Source organism: Saimiri boliviensis, chromosome 15 (assembly GCF_048565385.1).
Source record: "Saimiri boliviensis isolate mSaiBol1 chromosome 15, mSaiBol1.pri, whole genome shotgun sequence".
NCBI classification, from domain to species: domain Eukaryota; kingdom Metazoa; phylum Chordata; class Mammalia; order Primates; family Cebidae; genus Saimiri; species Saimiri boliviensis.
The window spans coordinates 10,639,195-10,657,009 of record NC_133463.1 but is presented as its reverse complement, the minus strand read 5'-3'; positions in this window follow the sequence as shown (position 1 = coordinate 10,657,009).

The window sequence follows — 17,815 nt, the reverse complement described above, 5'->3', positions numbered from 1 at the left end:
TTTTTTGTTCCCATTGGCATCTAAATTTTCTCGAACCTTTTGAAGAGTGTCTTTTATGACTCCAGACTGGTTAGCACAAAAACAAGTTTCTCCCAACGCCGCACACAAACCCCCTTGGGAGAGAAACACTAGGTCCAGGCCACGGCGGTTTTGAAGGACAACTTCAGCTAAGGAATTAACGTGGGCATGCAGTGTCGTTATGGCTGCTGGAGACTTTTTAAATCGGCATCTACTTGTTGGTTTAGGGAATTTAGTCCAGTTTTTCCTCGGACAAGTGCTGTTGTGCCGATTGCTGTTGAGCTAGCCACACCGAGGCCAGCTGAAAGGGGCACTAGGAGTGGGGCACCTTGGTGTACTCTGGGGTGCAGTTTAGGAGGGGCAATGAGAAGCTGTCCCCTGGCTCGCTGTACACATAAACCTGAGGAAGTGTATGAACTAGCACACACAGGAGGAGTCCAGGGTTAGTTCTACCAATGAAGTGGGTGAGGCTTGAGGTGCAAGCCAGCTAGGTGTTACTTGATGCCTGGTAAGAGACTGAAGTAGTAGAGACTGATAACAGGTGGCCTGGAAGGGGGAAGCAGATAGGTTTAGCCCTTACTGACTAGGCAGGAGGTGTTTTCTGAAACATCCCCTAATGTGAGGGAGTGAGGACGGGCACAACATGAAAGAGGCCCACTGTTTAACTTAACCTCAACTTCCAATCCAACATCATCTGGAGGTTTGGCCTTCAGGCACAACCAACAGTTTGGGCCAGCTTAGGCTGAGTAATATTAAGGAGGTGGTGTACTCTTCTTAAGGTGGACATTAAGCTGGGTTGGAGGTGCTAGGGTTGCAATGGGGCAGTTGGGCCAGTGGGGCTGAACTTATCCGGATGTGGGCGAACACACGGTCCCCTAAATTAGTTGAAGAACCGATGGGTTTGTGGGGGGACTCCAGAGGATCAAGACCCTCTTCTGAATGGTAAACACAGTTTCAAGATTAAACCCTCCGAAATAAAGTCGCAGTCCCCATGTTATACCGTAGTACTATTGAACAGAATTAGGGTTATGAACAGTCACAGTGATGGGATTACAGGCTCTCGTAGTCCATAGTTTAGGATGAGACGTTTGGGCTATGGAAAGGGTTGGAGACTGGGTTGGCCCTCCCAGGTAAGTAGCCAAAGTTACACATGACCAAGAAGGGTAGAAAAACTCTAACTATTCTGGCAGGTAGTGTTAGGGTGGTGTCCAGGACAGAGGTATAAACTGACTCCTTGGAGTCCCATTTCTGCACCCTCCAAGCTGCCACGTCCACTTTCACGTCCAGTGTGTCCCAGCAGCAAGGTCAGCAAGTTCCACTCCTGTCCACAGGGGCAAACTCTGCTGGTTCTTACGGGAAGAGCTGGGCTTTGGGAACAAAACACATAAATCAATTGAAAAGGAAACTTCATTGAAGGTACTTTTTTCCAGGTGATGTTCGCAAGCACTCTGCAAGGGAAGTAAAGAGAAAAGAGTAGGAGGGGGCTGAGGGCTACAGCCAGGAACAGACAGGAAACATAGACCTAAAGAACTAGTCTTATGGCTGCATCCGACTCAGGCGCAGTTTTAAGGGGCCTGGCCTGGGCTTGGGGACCCATGTTTCTTGCTGTGTCCTGTTGGCCTTCTTGATACGAGAGTGATGAAATCAAGCAGGAATACTGTCCACCTTTAGGGCTGCAGGTGTAGTAAGGATGATGGTGTGAGGTTCTTTTTAAGCAGGGACAAGACCTTCCTTCTGGAACTTTTTGACATATAACAGGTCACCTGGACGGAAAGGGTGGCGGGGTTGTGTCAGATCAGGAACTGGATTAGGGTGTGCCTCCCAGAAGAGCAGCTGGATGATGCCTTGAACCTGCTAGAGAGACTGCAAGTACTGTAACAAGTTAACTTGGGATATTTCTGCTAACTGGGCACTCTTTAATTTAGGCAAAACAGGTGGGGCCCTCCCATATATAATTTCAAAAGAAGTGAATCTTGCCTTGTAAGGGGTGCACCTGAGCCTAAGAAGGGCTAAAGGAAGGAGCTTTATCCACTTTTCACTGGTATCCAGGATTAATTTGGTAAGAGTACTTTTTAAGGTATGATTCATGCGTTCTACCTGTCCAGAGCACAATGGAGCTTCCACTGAATATTTAACGCCTTGCTGACTGACTTAGCCATGGACAAGGTGAAGGCTGGCCCATTATCAGGCCTTATGGCAACAGGCAATCCATGGTGAGGGGTAATTTTATTAAGAACTTTACTACCGTAGTGGCAGTCTTGTTCTTAGTGGCAAAAGCCTCAGTCCATCCAGATAAAGTGTTTACCAACACCAGGAGATACTTACACCCTGTCCGGTGTGGCTTTACTTCAGTGAAGTCAACTTCCTACCTGTCTCCTGGGCTACATCCTTGGAGATGATGGTCCAATCCAGGCCCTAAGCCTTGCCTGGCATTCACCTGTGCACAAGTCGTGCTGCATCGGGAGGCCACTTGGCTAGTTAAGTCCTGGAGATGTGGGATTTTAAATTGGCTCTTCAAAAGTTGGGCCAACTTTGTTTCTCCTGAGTGGGTAGAAGAGTGGAGGCGGCTGATTAAAGCTTCTCTAAGGACCTGGGGCAGGAAGATTCTGGAGTCTGGAAGGATCCACCATCTGTCCTGATTCTTACTGGCTTGTAGATCCGATTCCTGCTTTTCTTCTTCAGAAGAGTACGTTGGGTGGTCAGGTAAATGAGGTTGTGGAAAAGAGATGGCTGGAAGCAGAGTTAATGGAGTAATCAGGATAACTGCCATCTCACGGGCAGCACAGTCTGCCATCTGGTTTCCCCTAGCAACAGCAGCATTTTCCTTTTGATGTCCTTTGTAATGCATTACAGCCACTTGTAGAGGGGAAGCCAGATAGCCTTGAGCAGGGCTAACATTTTTTGTTTTTTTGAGTTTTTCCTGCTGAGGTAAGTAGCCCCTGCTCTTGATAGATAGATGGCCCCATGAACATGTACAGTAGCAAAAGCATATTTGCTATCAGTGTAGATGTTAACACATTTGTCCTTACCCCATTGGAGGGCTTGAGTTAAGGCAATTAATTCAGCCTTCTGTGTAGAAGTACCAGCTGGCAGTGCCTGGGCCCACAGTACTTCAGTCTCCCTGATGACAGCTGCACTTGCTTTCCGTACTCCCTGCTCAAGCAAACTGCTTCCATTTTGGAGATGGGGTTGTGCTTACCACCTGGGCTGCTCTTGAAATCCTGGGCTGCAGAAATTCTCCAACCTCAGTGTACCATGTAGCTGTCATTACACATGCGAGCCATGATACCTGACTCTCTGTTGAAGGCGTTTTTGTCAGCGATGACTAAAATTTTTTTTTGCGTGTGATATGTCCAGCTACTCCTTGTCTTCCACCCTGATTGTAAGTTTTCTGAGACCTTCACCAGAAGCAGATGCTATTACACTCTTCTCGTACAGTCTGCCGAACTGTGAGCCAAATAAAACTTCTTTTCTTCGTAAGTTTTACACTCAGGTATTCCTTTGGTCTCAGTAGATTCAAACTGTCATTCAAAAATACACCATCATTTCTTTCAGCACTTTATGTTATGGGAGACCAGTTTCTGGAAAGGCCCCCGGCACTGGATAAACAAATTATCCTACAATGCTCGGATTGCCAGCACACAGGCACATCACCACCTTCAACAAGTGTTAACTCTGGCCAGCTGAGGCCTATTTTCTTCAAGACTGTGCTGAAATTGCACCTCCTTGGTTACAGTGTCTCTTTCAAAATAAGAATACACCAGAAGATTGCTGTCAGTCCCAGGATATTGACTCGCTCCCTCTAGGGGATACATTCCATACCTCAGGTCATCCATTTCTGGGCTTCCAGGGGGTCCCGGCCTCTTAGCTGTGGATCTCCCAATACCACTGGTCACAGGGACACAAAGGGTGCGCCTTGAGGAGCAGAGTACACAGAGCAGTGAAGAGAAGACCTAGCTAACTTTTCTTTTTAATGAACACACTAAAACAATGATAAAATGGGTAGAAAATACACAAACCAATAACGTATTTAACGTTATCAAGTATTAGGTACTGTACATAATTGCATATGCTACACTTTTACAGGGATCGGCTGCATAGTAAGTTTGTTTACACCAGCATCACCACAAAAACATGAGTAAGAAATTATGAATACTACAGCTTCACTAGGCAATGGGAATTTTTCAGCTCCCTTATAATCCGTGTGACCAAAATCATATATGAGCTCTGATGACCTCACTGGCACTATGCAGTACATAACTGTACTATACAAATTAGGGCTATACGTGGCTGTACAGATTTACAGTAGTCCCAAGCTACAAACTCAAGACCTTTGGCTAAACAAAGAAAGACATGTCAAAAAGTTTTAAGTCCTGTCTCCTTCCTATGATTCTCCTGATTATTTCAGTACTGAAAAGAACTTTCTCTGGTTGCTGAGATGTTTAAATGAGTTCATTACTATGAAATCACTTTCAAAAAATTATAAGCATTATATAAATTAAAAGGTATTATTAGCATAACAAAGAAAATATTTCGGCATGGGAGGGAGGGGTAAGCCTATGGCAGACACGGGGTTGGGAGAAAGGAAAGAAAGGGGGGAAGAGAAAGAGAATGTGAACACATGCCCGTCTCCCTGAAAGAAATGTAAATGCATATGGCTATCTCCCTTGCTCCTCATCAGCAGTATTTTTTTTTACAGACGCCTACCCTGCATTTGCTGATATACTGGCAGCGGCCTGTTTAAATCAGGAGTGTGACAGGCTACACTGCATGTCAGGGTGGAAAACAGCGATGATCTTCCACAGGGCTGAGAAGATGCAAAACACTAAATTCTGCTCAATTTATTAATAAACAGAGAATAGTATTTTCTTCAAATACACGATTAATTTCACTACCAATACTTTATTCGCAGGATAAACATTATAACTGCTGTTAAAGATAGGCGGGGATGACCACAATAAGAGATTTCAACAGAAGGCAGAATTATTAATTTTTTTCTATTTATTTTTTTATTTCACACTCATTCCACATAAGTTTATTTAAAAGAGTAAAGCGCAAGGCAGCCTGTACCCTGATGTCAGGTTTCCAGCTTGCTGCTAGGAAAAGCAGTCTGGGTAAGAGAGAATTTGTATTATAAATGAAATCCCCTAAGACTAAACAACATACACACATTCCAGCTAAGGACAGTGAACCAGTATCCCTTGTAAAGTGCGAACACTTACTTCTAGGTTAAGTATGCTACAAACAATTGAAAGCGAAATTTCCAAAGTCAACTACCTTTAGCTTGGGGCTAGAGGTAGTTAAATCTTATGCTGTCTAAGACTTCCTTAAATCTTATGCTGAATTCTCCCAACAAAATACTTCCAAGCTTTCTTTGCTGAATAAAAATGGCGCTGCTTTTCCCGTCACACAATATTGTTGATTTCTCAGTAATCCTTAGGCCCTTTAACCATCAAACTCAATTGGCCTCATTTAAATGCCACCCTTCCCTGAACACTGCCAAGTGCTTTTTTGAGGGTTGGGCCAGGAGATAAGGGTGACTGCTTGTATCTACAAGGCTGCAACTTTCTCAGCTAGAATCCTGGGGATAACTCTCTCTCACTTTTCTTCGTAACCTCTGCCTTCCCCGAAACTGTTGCCTCTGTCTCCCTTAAACCACACTCCAATGCAAACTGTCCCCAAAGTGCAGTAGCACTTAAGCTTCTCTGTGCCCCTCGCACCCATCAGCGCCCTCTCTAATGCACACCTAGACCCACGCATCAGCCTTTCCTGGGGTCGTTCAGAGCCAACTGCCGGGCAGGCACCAGCACGCCGGCCTCTCCGGGGCACAGCCTTCCGCCAGGTCTACATCCCAGCCCGTGCACCCGCAGGGACCCAACCGCCGAGTCCCAGCCCCGCTGCGGCGGAGGGCAGGGACCAGCACGCACACCCTCCAGTCTACATGAAGACCCTCCCCGAGGCTGTCGCCGGCACCAACGCCCGGACCACCCCGGCCCTGGGCTGTGGATGGAGGTCTGGGGCGCACGCCGCGGAGGCAGGGAGGAGGCCGGCGGGAGCGAGAGGTCACCGGGACAGGCTTGCCTTCCCCTCCCTTCCAGGGGCGGCGGGCCCCAGTCCCCACCCCTCTCCCAGGCCCCCCGGTCTGGCGGCACCACGACCGCAAAGGGCGGCGAGGGCGCGTGCCCGACGCTTCGCGGTACCTGAACCCACCTGGTCGAGTGGCAGCTGCTCCGCCCCGCTGAGCGGCCGCGGCAGGGTGGAGTCCGAGGTACTGGCGGTGCCGGAGGGCGACGGAAAGGCTTAGGCTAGGGACTGCTCTCGACTCTGCGTCCCGCCGCTTCCCGCGCTGGCTGCGAGTGGCCGCTCCCCCGCCTCCGACTACCAGCGACTCCCAACGCCGGCTCCCGACCCTGCGCACGCGGGCGCCGACGGCCGCCCACGGCCCAATCGCGGCGTGGGACCCTGACACGGCAGCCAATCAGAGGGCGCTCCCGTGCCGAGGGGCGGGGCGAAGGGAGGAGCCTCGGGCGAAGGCTGTAGCCTGAGGGCGCCTCGTGGGCGCGGCGGGGTGCCTTTCCGGGGTGGGACTTTAGAAGGGCGTCTTTGCCCACTCATCCCTCCCTGGAGTGTCACGGCCATCCACCTCTCTCTAGGAGGGACAGCAGGCAACCTAGGGGTGGGCAGTGGTCCCAAGAAAAAGGAGCGAAGTGAGGGATGTCCCAAGCATTGCTGGGGATACTGGGGACCAAGCTTGGGCCTGGGAGGAGGGGGCGGTGAACCAAACCTAGCTGAAAAGCCCCTTTGTCTTCGAAACTGCTGTGTAAAAGACCACAGTTGAGGGCAATCCCGTGGTCTGACCCTTTCCGTCTCCCTCCAGCCGCACCTGGGCCTTCCAGGCGGAGCGAGGTGTTCCTGGGTTGGACGCCTGCGGTCACAGGGAGACCGACCCACCTTTGTTGCGTTAGACTTTAGTTCTTTGGTCGCCAGCCGCTCTTATTGAATGTCCAGCCTTCCTCCTCAAAGAGGCGGTTTCTAAGCATCTTCTATAGTCCCAGCTACTCGGGAGGCTGAGGCAGGAGAATTGTTTGCACCCGGGAGGCGGAGGTTGCAGTGAGACAAGGTCATGCCACTGCACTCCAGCCTGGCACCTGGCGACGGAGCAAGACTCTGTCTCACTTTGAAAACGTGCAGAGGAAGCATACAGCTGGCAGAGCATACAAACTGAAGGAAAAACTGAAATACCATTTTAAACCGTTAAAGATGTGTGTTGGGAACATACTACAACCTAGAGTAGGCAGCGTGGAGATACAGTCTGTGCCACCACGCCCAGCTAACTTTTATACTTTTTGTAGTACCAATAATGTCTACAAAAGGAGTTTCCTTAGGCTGAATTTTTATTTTAGTCATACATGACAGAACATAGCCTATATTTGGGCTTACTTCACCTAAAAGCCTTAACAGTTTTGTGTTTACAGAAGTAAATAGGGTAACAACTAGTAGTGGGGAGAAGTACTGGAGATTTCGAGAAAATAGTAAGGATTTGCACATATGAAAACCTAGGGTTGCAAGAGTGAGATCCCAAATGGCACTGGTGAACACTAATTTTTAATACTAACTAGATGATTGGAAGATTTTCTTCAGTAATCCTCTGCTGTTTGAATACAGGCAATAGGGATGTGTGTGGTTGAGTGCATCCAAGATTAGAGTTTTATGGGTAGGTGGAGAAAAAAGTAGAGGAAGTCAACAGAGGTGATGATATTTGCAAAAGGGTGATCACAATAGAGAATTGTAGAATGCAAGCCAGACAAAGAATGATAACAAGGGGCAGGGCGCTAGAAGATAGAACATTGTGGGGTTAATGGATTAGAATTCATAATAAGGTTGAAAAATTGTTGCTGCAACCGTACTCAACATGTGAGCTGAAATGATAGGAAGCCATGATTTTAATGGTTTTAAAATCCTGGTTTTTAAATGGTTTTAATGGTTTTAAGTCAGAATTTCAGAGATAATTTTTTAATGGTCCAATAATAGATTTTTAATGGTTTTAATTCAGGTTTTCAGACATGGCACTATTCCCAGTGTTGACACAGCCCAAGACTTGACTACTGGAGATGGGTGTTTGCAGTACTGCTCTAAAGAGGAAATTGAAAATGAGGTGGTCTAGGAATGGAGAAGCTAAAATGTGAAGGCATCTTCATGGTTGTTGAAGTCATATGAGATAATGGAAAGGGTTTGGGTGGGAAAAGAGGCTGCCATCTGAGGATATCTAGATTAACGCCAAAGGGATCAATGAATAAAGGTACGTCCACAGAATTTTGATTGTTAGAGGGGAGAAGAAGCTTATACAAATAAATGTGTAAGTCTCACTTAAGAGGGGCTTATTTTATTTTTAAAATTCAACTTAATTTTTTTGTTTGTTTGTTTCAAGGGAGAAGGGATACCTAGTATCTGACAATGACAGTTGGGAATGAGAACTTGGGGAGGGGCAACATCGAAGGCAAGTGGGATATGAGAAAAAGAGCACAAGCCAATCTTGAGAAGACCTCAGGGGAAATGTTCTTAGAAACGAGCTGGCTTTCAGGCAAGAAGATGGTGAGAGGTTTCATTGAAGAGAAAGAAGATGCTAAAGCTTTTAAGGATGTAGGAACAGTTCCTCGTTGAAGAGTGAGAGTTATTTGCTCAAGATGAGAGAGCTAGTCAGGAGATGAGTCAGAATTCAAACCCAAGCGTGTCTGACTCCCAAGATGGAGCATGCTGCTTATAAGAGAGAGAAAATTCACCCAAATTAGTGAATTGGATGGATATGAGGAAACACATGTTCAAAATTATTTCATCATCTCTTTTATTTTTGACAATTGCAAGGACATTAGGACTGTTATATTGGCATTAGATCGAAAATATAACAGAGCTGAGAATAGCTATGCAGTTTTAGAAAATAGTTTTTAGAAGCTCCACTTAACTCCAAAAATCCAATGTAACAACTCAGGTGAGTCTCGTTGAGCTGGCAGAAATGTTATATCTTTTGACACTGCAATGCTATTTTAGAGTTTATGAAGCACTTTTGCCAGTGGATATAAATACTGTTACCCTCTAATCTGTAATCTGCTTTTCTTAGTGATCCACATTTTCTTTGTTTTCCTAAGGTAACATCTAAGAAAAGCATTTTCTCTGGCTTTCCAAGCATATGGCTGCCTACTGTTTTATCTGCTTCGTACCTTCTTGGCATTGTCTTGAAATTCCACTGCTTCCCTTGCACCTCCTAATCATACAATGCATGAAGCAGAAAGAGCCACAGGAAAATGTGACCCTGGCCACCTTTGATTGATTCAGGGCTGGACACCTGATCTAAGTCAAACCAGTCAGAGCCCTCCAGGGATTTCAGAACTGCTTGGATGCTGGATCTAATATATAAAGCTTGGATGCTGTCACTGTCATATTTTCTGCCATGGAAGACCAAAGAAGTGAAGGAAGGTGATCTGCAGGACAAGAAAGGAGAAAAAGCAAACATAAATGTGTTTTGGTGCTGCTGCTGCTTTTAGAAAGCAGAGATAAACATGTAAAATAAACCATTATGTCTTCCTATGTCAATTGTTCCTAACATCCATCTATATTTTTGTCTGAGAATTCTGTGAGACACTCCAGTATCTTTGCATCTTTATACAATCCTGTCTTCCATAATTTGCCACAAAAATACCTTGGACTTTTCTTTTTCTTTCTTTTTTTCTTTTCTTTTTCTTTTCTTTTCTTTTTTTCTTTTTTTTTTTTTTGAAAGAGAGAAAGAGAAAGGGGGAGAGAGAACAGGAGTCTTGCTCTATTGCCCAGGCTGGAATGCAATCTAAAAATAGGTATTAAAAACCTCTTTTATGTCAACAATTGTGCTTAACAGCTGAGACAGGAAGGAATAAGGGAAGAAAATAAACAGCCAACCAATATTTCATTTAAGTCTGTGAAATGCTAGGCAAATGCTGAAGAGTGATTTACTTCCAATTATGTGGTTACTTTCAAAATAGGTGTAATATGATACTGAGAAAAATGTATGTTCTGTGGACCTGGGGTGAAGAATTCTATAAATATTCACTAAGTTTACTTGTTCCATGTCTGAGTTCAAATCATAGATGTCCCTGTTAATTTTCTATCTCATTGATCCATAAAATATTAACAATGTGGTGTTAAAGTCTCCCGCTATTATTGTGCGGTAGTCCAAGTCTCTGTATAAGTCATTAAGAACTTGTCTTATGTGTATCTGGGTGTTCCTATATTGGGTGCGTATATATTTATGATCATTGACTCCTGTTGTTGCATTGATCCTTTCATGTAATGTCCTTCTTTGTTTCTTTTAGTCTTCATTACTATTAAAGTCTATTTTGTCAGAGAAGAAAGTTACAACTCCGTTTTTTTTTGTTTTTTTTTTTTTTGTTTGTTTGTTTTTTCTCTCCATTTGATTGGTAAGTCTTCCACCAATGCTTTGAGTCTTTCTGTGCCCTGGCTTATGAGATAGATCTGGATACAGCGAACCGATGGGTTTTGACTTTTTATTCAATTTGCCTGTCTGTGTCTTTGATTGGGGCATTTAATCTATTTAAATTTAGGATTAATATTGATATTTGTGAGTTTAATATTGTTGTTTAATGCTAGCTGGCTATTTTGCCCATTAGTTGATATAGATTCTTCATTATGGAGATACCCTTTACCTTTTGATAAGTTTTTGGGATGACCGATACTGTTTGTTCCTTTTTGTGTATAGTACTTCTTTCAGAAGCTCTTGTAAAGCAGGCTGGTGGTGATGAAATCTCAAGAGTGCTTGCTTGTTCATAAAAAAAATTTATTTTTTCTTCATTTATGAAGCTTAATTTGGCTGGGTATGAGATGCTGGGTTGAAAATTCTTTTCTTTGTGGATATTGAATATTGACCCCCACTCTCTTCTAGTTTGTGGGGTTTCAGCTGAGAGATCTGCTTTGAGTCTGATAGGCTTCCCTTAATGGGTAACCTGACCTTTCTCTCTAGGTGCCCTTAGAATTTTCTCCTTTATTTTAACCCTGGTGAATCTAATGATTATGTGTCTTGGGGTTGCTCTACTTGAGGAGTATCTTTGTGGTGTTCTCTGTGTTACCTGAAGTTGAGTATTTTCTTGCTTTACTAGGTTAGGAAAGTTTTCCTGAATAATATCCTGAAGAATATTTTCCAGCTTGGATTCATTCTTTTCATGACATTCAGGTACACCTATCAAATGTAAATTAGGTCTTTTCACATAGTCGCATATTTCTTGGAGACTTTGCTCATTCCTTTTTACTCTTTCTTCTCTAATCTTGTCTTCTAGTTTCATTTCATTAAGTTGGTCTTCAACCTCTGATATCCTTTCTTCTGCTTGATCAATTCAACTGTTAAAACCTGTGCATACTTTGTGGCGTTCTTGTGTTATATTCTTCAGTTCCATTAATTCACTTATATTTCTCTCTAGATTGTCTATTCCCATTAGGATTTCATCAAACCTTTTTTCAAGCTTCTTAGTTTTTATACATTGGGCTAGAATATGTTCTTTTAACTCACAGAAGTTTCTTATTATCCACCTTCTGAAGCCTAAATCTGTTAATGGAACACACTCGTTCTCCATCAGGCCTTGTTCCCTTGTTGATGAGGAACTGTGATCCACTGTAGAGGGAGAGGCATTCTGATTTGGGGTACTGTCAGCCTTTTTAGGCTTGTTTCTTCCCATCATTGTAAATTTATCCACCTGTTGTCTTTGTAATTACCGACTTTCAAATTAGGTCTCTGAGTGGACATCCAATTTATTGATTCCCAGCGCCAGAATCTGAGCAACTCACTGTGCCGGCCAAAAGAGCGGCATTAAGATTCATGGTGCTTTTCTGCCTGGGAATCTCTGGTCTGGCTTCCTTCTTGAGTCCCTTTTTCAATCAGCTGAATAGGCGACTCTGCCTTCCCGGAGCTCCAAACGTCGACCAAGAGGGGTCCCAGTCCCGTTTACTCTGCACCAAGAATTGCTGCACCGTCCACAAGAGTCCCACTGGTGACCCGTGGGGCTTCTCCGCTGGGAATCTCCTGGTCCGTGAGTAACAAAAATTTGTCTGAAAGTGTGGCGTCCTCTCGTTCTCTGCACTTTCACTGGGAGCTACAATCCTGAGCTGCTAGTAATCAGCCATCTTGGATCTCTCTCCAAAAATACATTGGACTTTTCTCTCCAAGCAAACAAATACTAGGTATTCAAGAAGTTGTTATAGCTACAAGTTATCTAACAAGCACTTATGAATAATTTTTATGCTGAAAGCCTCTGTATTTCTGTCTGAACAGATACTGTGAAAGTACCTGTCCCAACTGCTACCTTTTGAGTAATAATAATCATAGTGTTTGTGAGTTAATGAAGTTCTAAGCACTAGGCTATGTGTATTACAGGCATTGCTTTCAGTCTTCATACAGTATTTATAAGAAAACTGAAGCTCACATAAGTCAAGTGGGATGGATTGATATTTCCCTACCTGGGTCCACTGTGAAAACAGGACTCATCCCAGCTTCGGAGGGAACTTGTCAGTAAGCAGTGGTCAGCTGTGGGTCTCTTCAGAAATTAGCCTCATGTGCAGGCCAGGTGTGGTGGTTCATACCTGTAATCCCAGCACTTTGGGAGGCCAAGGCGGATGGATCACTTGAGGTCAGGAGTTCGAGGCCAGCCTGACCAACATGTTGAAATCCCGTCTCTGTTAAAAATACAAAAATTACCAGATGTAGGCACCTGTAATCCCAGCTACTCAGAAGGCTGAGGCCTGAAAATCACTTGAATCCAGGAGGTGGAGGTTGCACTGAGCTGAGATTGTATGACTGCAGTCCAGCCTGGGTGACAGAGGGAGACCCTGTCTCAAAAAGAAAGAGAAAGAGAAAGGAAGAGAAGAAGAAAGAGAGGAAGGAAAGAGAGAGGGAGGGAGAGAGGGAAGGAGAAAAAAAGGAAAGGAAGAAAGGAAGAAAAGAAAGAAAGATGGAAAGAAAGAGAGACTAACGTGCAAAAATTTGCCTTCCTGAGGTCACACCCTCCCAGTTTGTATCCTGCACCCAGTGACTGAGTAAGAGGTATAAAGGTCTAACATAGGAGAAATCTGCAGGAACATTCTCGCTCCAGAGCTGCAGTGGGGTAGTTGAGGCTGTCAGGTACATCTCAGCTCAACTGCTCCTCTGCCCAATCCTCCTTTATCCCTCTCCCTTCCACAGCTGCTCATCCCAAAGTGCTCCCTAATAAACACCTGCACCCCAACATCTGTCTTAGAGTCTGTGTCCTGGGAACAATTCCTACAATACCAAGTGAATTAGTCAAGTTCCTCCAGCCAGCAAGGACAGAACTGAAACATAGATTCATCTTTCTGACCCTAGGTAAATATATTTTTCTACTGTGCTAGCCATAGTATGTATAACACATCTGTAAAAAGTTATTGAGATACTGAGTCATAGTTACTTTCATCACAATGTCATGATGCTTGCTCTGTCAATGAAAATGCCATCTTTTTCTCATTTTTCTCAGAGTGAACTCTTTAAGATTTGTAAAAAACAAAACTGTTTTTTTTTTTTTGACTGAAAATACTCTTCTAAGTATTTAAAATCCAAAACTAGAAAATCAAAGGCTTGTTCAGTAATAATTCCCACGGACTGCAAAGACAGAATAATTCATTTGTGAAAAGAAATGGTGTTCTACATTTTCATTACTGCTGCAAAATACACCTAAATGTGATAGTACATTTCAATCTCAATTCCAAATAAAAATTATACTAACGGCATCCCACAAATTATTGCTTTACTAATGCTGAAAAATTCAGCCCCTGAAACTGATGGAAAAAAAGCAGGAAAGCATATGAAAATGTCAACATTTTCCACTCAGAATCTTGATTTTGTTCCCCTAGATACTAGTTTGATAGGGAACTAGTATTCAGCTTTTTAGAGTGAATAACTCATAAACTACCTACCCAGACCATCTACAATCCGAGGGCTTACTTAGAAATGACCTCTTTGTGTACAAAAATTACAGAAAACCCTTGACCAAGAATTTCGTCTCACTAGAAAATGAAATGAAATAATTTGAAAAAGACTTCTGGGATTTTTCCCACAAAGTGATAGACATTAAAGAGTTAATAGGTAGGATACTTTTAATAAATCCCTTTTTTTATTCTCCAGTAGATCTGTAGGGAATGGAAGGCTGGCAGAAGAACCAAGGTGAATGAGCCCTGCTCTGAGTAAGGCAGTCATCCCTCACTGTGGAGGAGGCTGGCCAGGGCAGATTTCATTCCAATTAGGAAAAGGTTTTACTTCTTTCAGTGGATTAGTCCACACTTCCTGCTGAAAAGCACTGCTTGTATTTAGATGTGGGTGTGTTGTTTAATTGATGCGTACCTTCTGCGTGAACTTAGGAAGGAAGAGATGCATCTTCAAAGGAACCTGAACTGGATCGTTAAGGCTTTGCACTTACGAGGTTTGCACTGACAGAACTGTGTTGCCGAAGCCCACTTGGAAGCATTCTGCTGAAGGTCTTCCCTTCCCACTCCCCACCAAGCACCACTCTAATCTAGTTTCTCCTTTCTTCCTCGACCCACAGGGGCCCCTGAATGCGATCTTGTCAGAATGACCCAGACATGGGGAAATCCACAGCTGGATTCTCACCTCCCTTTGCTTGCTGAGGGAGGGGTAGGAGCAGGGGAAATGGAGTCTATGGAAGAAAGGAGAGGCTTCAGTGAGTGGGAGTCACATCATCGAGATCTAAATGAGGGGACCCACTGAGAATACAGCAGACAAAACAGCAAGGCCATTCCATGGCACATTTCACTATCTTGTATTTGCTCTTTGAACTATGAAGGCATTCATACAAATATATACTTTATAAAAGTATGTATATATACATAGTTCATAAAAAGAACAAAGTCTTTCTAAATTCTAATCCCTTTAGTGCATCACCTCTCTCTAGTACAATTGGGTACCTTGTACCTGAGTGGTAACAATAAGGAAAGCCAAGGAAGAGAAAGGGAGGGGCGGTGGTCTCACAGAGGCTGCAGCATCCTCTCAAGGTGGCTGATAGTCAGCAGTTCTGGACAGCGGTTCCTTGACAAATAAGGGTAGAGATAGAAAATAGTGAGCCGGAAACACCTCAAAGCAGGCATGAGAGCATCTTCCTTTCACAAACAGATTAGAAGCTGACCCGTCAAGGGTGAGGAAGTCGGCTGTTTCTCATGGCTCCTTCTTGTGATGGACTGTTCAGCACCTGGACCAACATGTCAAACGTTGAAATCCTGTTGGATTTTACTTCATGGCTGGGATATTGTGTTTTGTGGTCAGTTTGTGTGTTTAAAAATTATAATTAGTTGCTGATATTGGAAAATCATCAGATTTCAATGGAAATTGAGATTTCTAACTTTTATAAACCTATGAATGTAAATACAGAGCCCAAATTCTAGAAGGACAACACTCAGCCAGACACCAGTAGCCACTGCTGGTGTTATTGGGGGGGGGGGGATCACCCTTCACATTCCCATCTGGCCCTTTTGACATGTGCATACCCCCAACCCAGATGAAGCATGGGGGGGGGGGTTCCCTGCTCTGTCACCTGAGGGAAAGGTGAGTACATCATGCCAGCTGTTTCATTTTTGCATTTTGCTTTTTTTTTTTTTTTCTATTCTGTGATTTAAGGGAAAGGACTTTGCAATATGACTAAATGGGAACTATTTCTGGCTTTTAGCAACACTGATTCTCACAACACACACACACACACACACACACACACACACACACAGCCCACACACACAGTTTACAATGTAAACTAATGCAACTTTTGAGTTGCTAAGTTGGCAAAAGCACTGAGAAACTGGGAATGCAATTTCCAAAACATTGAGCATGGGGGAGTCCAAGGGCTTTGAGGTAAATATCTTAGAGCATCGTTCTTCAAGTCACAAATGTACTTATTGATAAACATGGGCAGAGAAAAAGAAAAATACTATTCCCTGGTATGATTCTTCTACATATTGCTTTTCTGGTTGAGACACAATATCAGCAAGTTAAGTTACGCAATCTAGAACAGACCCATTTCATCTTACCAGACTTACTTTTCTCAGTACTTTGGGACTATACATGGTAAAAAATTGAAATAAAATTGTATGATGCATGTCCCCATGACCTGTAGAATACAAACTGTACAAATCCACAATTTACATTCTGTGGCTATAACATCTTTACAAAAATATGTATACTTTTTTTGTTTTATCTATAAACATTTTGGAAATGCATCTTCATAGAGTGTATTTCCTGAATGTTTTGTTTCAAATTGTTTCAAAAGGACATTTCTTTTCTTCTGTCCCCACTTCTTTGGTTAATATGTGAAATGAATTGCATCTTAATTGTGTTCTTTTCAGCGGCATCACGTAGAAGTAAGTACATAAGTAAATCATTGTTATTTGATGAATTCTATATAATAAAAACAAGCATGTATATGCTGATATTTTTATTTTCTAGCTGATTGGGGGCTTTCCTTAACTATTTCACTCTCACAATCTAGAAGCTCAGCAAACAAATTCAGAAAGGGGAGTTGGTAGGGCGGATGATCCCAGACTAAGGGGTTAGCCTAGCTCTATTTTGCAGTCAAGGGTCACCGTACATATGCTGCTAGCATATGACATAATTAGAAACAAAAAGCAGCCAGGCCAACCTCTAATAAAAGTGACTCAGATACATGCTAAAGAGACACCTGGCAAAATCACCTGTCATCCGCTCAGTCCCTGTCTCCCAGCCCAAGCCCCAGACCCTTGATTTCATTTTCTGCTTTTCTGGAAACAGCAATTTTCAGAGTCAGAACACTGAATTTTAATCCAGATCCACCACCTGTTTTATGACTTGGCCTATTTTTCCAGCCTTTAGTTTTGCTGTCTGTTCAATGAGGATAAAAGTAATCATGCTGAAAAATTTTTGTAAGAATCCGTTTGTTCACTCAACAGATATTGAATTCTTATGGAGTGCCAAGGACTGTTCCAGGTGCTGGGAATACAGCAATGGGGAAAAAACTAAGTTCTTGTGCTGCTGTTGCTTATCTTTCTAGAGAAGAGATCATAGTAACATAACATAATGTAATGTTGTTATGCACAAAATGTAGTAAGGTAGAGACAACCAACAGGAAGAAAAAGATAAAGCAGAGGAAAAGAATAGAGATTGGCAAACAGTGATGTTCAGAGAAGATGATTGTTCAGAGACAAAACTGCATGTATGAGAAGAGACTGCCAGGAGCTCAGCTGTGAGCCTGATGCTGGGGAGGCTTGCATGAAAAGGAATTCTTTTATGTGTGGCTGACTGTAATGTTAAAAGGAAAAGCCTCCCTAAGTTACAGGGACTTAGTTAGAAGGACTCAGACTTTTCACTGAAGCTCCAAAAAGGTCACACAATAAGGACAAGTCTACTATTTTATAGCTATAGTTCAAATACGTCATAGAAAATACTGGTGCTAATTCTCAATTACAAAGGCATAGAACCAACCTAAGTGCCCATCATCCAAAGAGTCAATAAAGAAAATGTGGTATATATACACCATGGAGTACTACTCAGCTACAAAAAAAGAATGATATAATGTCTTTTGCAGCAACTTGAATGGAACTGGAAGCCATTATTCCAAGTAAGTTAACACAGGAATGGCAAACCAAATATCCTATGTTCCCACTTATAAGTAGGAGCTAAGCTATGAGGATGCAAAGGCATAAGAATGATACAATGGACTTAGGGACTCAGGGAGGAAGTCTGGAAGAGGATTGAGGGAAGGATAAAAGACCACATTTT